Source organism: Bison bison, unplaced genomic scaffold (assembly GCF_000754665.1).
Source record: "Bison bison bison isolate TAMUID 2011002044 unplaced genomic scaffold, Bison_UMD1.0 scf7180017864383, whole genome shotgun sequence".
Classification (NCBI taxonomy): Eukaryota; Metazoa; Chordata; class Mammalia; order Artiodactyla; family Bovidae; genus Bison; species Bison bison.
The window spans coordinates 5,009,437-5,014,416 of record NW_011494955.1 but is presented as its reverse complement, the minus strand read 5'-3'; the positions used below and the strand labels follow the sequence as shown (position 1 = coordinate 5,014,416).

At 44.5% G+C, this 4,980-nt stretch overlaps 1 protein-coding gene across 1 annotated transcript in view; it reads left to right on the top strand.

The window, feature by feature from the left end:
• Positions 1-63: 63 nt before the first annotated feature.
• The window catches only part of POU6F1 (POU class 6 homeobox 1), a 26,475-nt gene continuing 21,558 nt past the window's right edge, over positions 64-4,980 (top strand). The window contains exon 1 of the mRNA XM_010857839.1: positions 64-1,975. The gene's annotated coding sequence lies outside the window, so the exon portion shown is untranslated. The remainder of the gene's footprint in view (positions 1,976-4,980) is intronic.

Genomic DNA, 4,980 nt, shown 5'->3' with positions numbered 1-4,980 from the left:
CCCGTAATTAGCATAATTTATATATTTATGATAAAGAGAAAAAAAAATGCCGCGGGACCGGGGCGCCGGGATGTTGGGCCGGGGCGACGAGGATCTCCGGCAGCTGAATGCTGTGTGGCCGCTCGCGGGAGGCCGGAGACCCCGGGGGCCGCGCCCTAGCTTTCCTGCCGGCCTGCGGGGACCGAGGCGAGGAGGGGGCGGCCGCCAGGTGGACCCCGTGGGGAGCTTGGACCTGGCCCCTCCCCATTTCTGCTCCGGGAGCCCAGGTTGGGTACGGACCACGGGGACGTTCTTTACCCAGCCCCTGTGGCGACCGCGAAAGGATTGTCGCCCCACTGGAGAACCCGGACGCCTGGGTTCCCAGCAGGCAAGGTCAAATGAGGCGGCCAGAGCCACCTGTCACAATTCTCTCCAACCACCAGACACCGGGAGGACTGGTGGGACTCGGGGTTAGGGACCTGGTGCTGCTGGAAGGATGGGAGAGTGGTGGGAGGGTCACCGTCTAGCCGAGCACAAGCACTTCATAAATATTTAATAACAATATTATTATTAATAAATAGTCATCATAATGCACCCGCTATGTGCTCCCTGGGCATCCTCACCTGGCAAGGCCAAGGGAGCCGCAGGGCGCCTTGCAACCTCCACTTTCTCGCGTTGAGGTCCCCTACTCATTTGTCATTAGAACCCCCAAATCTTCGCAAGCCTCCGCAGCCGGCTGTGGGGAAAAATAAAACGCGGTTGTGAAGCCTGCCTAGACTAGTGGAAAGAAGCTCTTTGCGGAGAGCTGGGATCTGCTCTTTCAAATTCGTTGATCCCAAAGTAGAAGGCTGGTCTTCAATTGTTCATGAACATACTTCCCACCTCCCTTTTCTTGGTAATCCAAGGCAGCCACCGTTGACCAGCAGGGCCTTCTGAGGAATAATTCCATGTATTTTGTTTTGATTGAAGTCCAGCTTCTCAGGGTGTTATTTCTGTGATCTTTTATTTCTTTGCATATCTGCTGTAGACCTTCATTTATTTGTTCATTAGGGCGACAAAAATATCCACTCTGTGCCAACTCTGAACAATACAGACAGAATTTGCCCTGTCTTGGAGTTTTAATTTCAGTCTGATGGGTGGGATGGAGATGGGGACAGGCAGATCATAAACATGAAAAAAACAAGACAATATAGAGTGATTTGTGTCTGTGTGTGTGAGAGAGAGAGAGAGCTAGAGAGTGAGAGAAAGGAGATGGGTTATTCTCTTCTTGGAAGTACTACCTAGCAATTAAGAGATGACTCAGAAGAAATTTGCTTTTCTAAGGAGTCTTTGCATTATGAAGGAACATGGGACAAGATCATATCCCCCCTCCCCAAGATTTGCTCACTGTAAAGTCATAGTAGTAATCTTACATGTTTTTCATAACACTTTACAATTAAGAACAGTGCTTTACTTCAACTTAAAGCAATTACGTGTGCCAGGCCCTGTTCCAAAAGCTTTACATAAATGTTAATGATTTAACAATAGCCCATGAGGTGGGCACTGGAATTTAGCCCCATTTCACAGATAAGGAAACAGGCTGTGAGATGTTACCTTAAACAGAAGCGATACTCAATCTGAGTCTTCTGCCTTTAAACCCCAAGCTCTTTCTGTGTCAAAATGAGGGTCAGTGAGGCCACAGAGAGAATGGGACTCGGGAAAAACTGGCCAAATAAAGGAAGACTTGGGAATGAGGAGCTGAACTGGCACATTAGGAAGGGGTGAGTGTGACCAGGTTTCTTAAGAACTTAATACTACTTCTTTGAAATCATTTTTAAGTAGCCCTAGTATTGAAAATGAGGGCATGAAATTTGAAATAGGCTATGTATTTTGAGGAAAAGGTAGGAAATATGAGGAGACTAAAGGGTACGATCTGATATCATAATTTATGTTTTCAGCTCATATTCATTAACCTCTGTTGTGTACCAGGAATTTTATGAGGCTCTGGGATATGATGGTAAGTGGATATGCTTTCTTGGTCCTTAAAGTCTAGCAGGGGAACATACTTCTTGTTATTTTTCACATTTATCCCTTCTATTCACCCTGCCAGGGATGAACCAAGTTTGGGTACAAGGGGATGGGGGGTGGGTGCAGAAGGAGAAAATAAATCTAAATGTGTCTTTATGAAACAAGTCTTTACTGTTTGAGTATATATGTCTAAAATTTACAAATGGTTGGTTGGGAAAGAAGTAAGTTTGTTCACTACTGTCCTGTCTTTTGCCCTTTTCTCTCCTTCTGGCCCATGTGTGTGACTAGCTAGTCTACCAATAGCTTGGCAAGTCATTTATCTCTGTCCATGAATTGGGGTTGGGGGAAGTAAATTGATTAGCGTTAATCGCTCAGTCATGTCCAACTCTTTGTGACCCCATGGACTGTAGCCCACGAGGCTCCTCTGTCCATAAAGGATTTCCCAAGCAAGGATACTGGAGTGGGTTGCCATTCCCTTCTCCAGGGGATCTTCCCAACCCAGGAATCAAATCTGGGTCTCCTACATTGCAAGCAGATTCTTTACCATCTGAGCCACCAGGGAAGCCCCAAAGTGAAAGTGTTAGTTGCTCAGTCATGTCTGACTCTTTGTAACCCCATGGACTGCAGCCCGCCAGGCGTCTCTGTCCATGGAGTTCTGCAGGCAAGAATACTGGAGTGGGTAGCCATTCCTTTCTCCAGGGGACCTTCCTGACCCAGGGATCAAACCCAGGGATCAAACCCAGGTCTCCTACATTGCAGTCAGATTCTTTATCATCTGAGCCACCAGGGAAGCCTGTTTTTATTTCTTGGCCATACCACAAGGCATGTGGGATCTTAGTTCCCTGAACAGGGATTGAACCCACACTCCCTGTGTTGGAAGCTCGGAGTCTTAACCACTGAAACAATTTGGAGCAGAATTGAGAGCTTCCACTTTCCAGTGTGTCCTGATCCTTGGGGGCCAGAGCAGCCCCCATCAGCCTTCTTCCCATTTCCTGAATGAAGGCTTAGTGTGGTGTCAGGAGAATAGAAATCTGGGGCAGGTGATGTGACCTTGAAGTTTGAAGGTCATGGACTGTGCCCTTGGGCAAATCACCTGACCTCTCTCCACCTCCATTTTCCTATAGATAAAGATGGGGGTTATCGTAAGAATACAATGTTAAGCATTTTACTTGCATGATCTCATGAAAAAGTGAAAGTGTTAGTTGCTCAGTTGTGTCCTACTCTTTGCTACCCCATGGACTGCAGTCCACCAGGCTCCTCTGTCCATAGAATTCTCCAGGCAAGAATACTAGAGTGGGTTGCCATGCCCTTCTCTAGGGGATCTTTCTGATCTAGGGATTGAACCTGGGTCTCCCACATTGCTGGCTGATTCTTCACTGTCTGAGCCACCAGGGAAGCCCTAATCTCCTATCACCATTATAACAACCCCATAATGCTTGCCCATTTAATCAGCATTTTAAAGATAAGGAACTTAAACTTCAAAGAGATTCAGTCATTTGCCCAGGATGGCACAGCTATTTCATGACCAAGCTGGGATTTAATCTAGATTTTTCTCCTAAGCCTATTCCATTATCTCTCTTTGATCATCAACTTACTCTTCAATAAAAATGGGGATTGTAATAGCTAATTGTTATTTGTGCTTTATACAGTAATTCAAAGATAAGCTCTCTTATTATTTATCCCTGAAAAAAACGGAAGTAATCTGCCCGCTCGTCACACAGGTGGTCAGGCTTTACTATGTGTTTACTCTGTGGCCTCATGGGGCTGGTGTCAAAATTGAATAATAGTTAACAGTTCATATTTATTGAACCCTGACACAATTTGCTACAATGCCCAGTTATTCCTGTTTCAAATATGGTAACTGAGGCACCACCTAGGTTCCTAACTGCTGTACTAAATTTAAATGAGATAATATATGTAAGGGCTTCCTTGGTGGCTGAGATGGTAAAGAATCTGCCTGCAGTGTAGGAGACCCAGATTCAATATCCGAGTCAGGAAGATCCCCTGGAGAAGGGAATGGCTACCCACTCCAGTGTTCTTGCCTGGAGAATATGTAAATTTTTGTAATAGCTACCATCCTCTGAGCACTTACTATGTGCCAGTCGTTTATCTACACTTTTTAATGTGCATTAACTTATTCAGTCTTCACAATAGCCCTATGAAGTAGGTGCTATTACTCTCATTTTACAGATGAGGAAACTGAGGCAGAGAGGTTAAATAATTTGCCTGAAGTCCCACAGCTAGGGAATATCAAAGCTGAGATTGTGAACCCTAAAGTCTGTCTCCAAAGAATGCTCAGTGTAGTACTATGCATAAAGGGGCTGGGTCCCAATAAACTATTTTTAAAATTTATTTTTAAATTGAAGTATAGTTGATTTATAATGTTGTATTAATTTCCACTGTACAGCAAAGTGACTCAATTATACACACACATACTTTTTTTTAAATCTTCTGTTCCATTATCATTTATCCCAGGACCAACAAACTGTTAATAATGATTAACAGTTTTTTATTAATCATTAATAGTATTTTTATTAATCATTAATAATGATTACTTTTCAGCAGATGGGAAGGGAAATCTATGTCCTGGGGCCAGAAATGGAGAAGGGTAGGAGAACATACAGAAAATCCATCAAGCAAATGAAAACTTGAAAGCTGTAGCAACCCACCTGAAGATTGATGGTTTAAGAACAGAGCAGATGATGCTTGCATGCAAGAGGGGATGTCATCTTGTGTTCCTTTGCATCAGGTACAACTGCATGGACCATGATGGAAGTCATAAGAAGTGGAGGGATTCTGGGTGCACTGGAAGGGAGAGCCAACAGGATTTGAAGAAATCAATATAGATGGAAATATAAGAGCAAAGGCAAGGATGACAGCAAGGTTTTCAACCTGAGCATCTGTGGAAGGATGAAGCTGCCATTTGCTGAGATGGGGAAGGCTGCAGGCAGGTGGAGCTGGTTTGGGGTGCAAATCAGGAGTTTGATTTTGAAT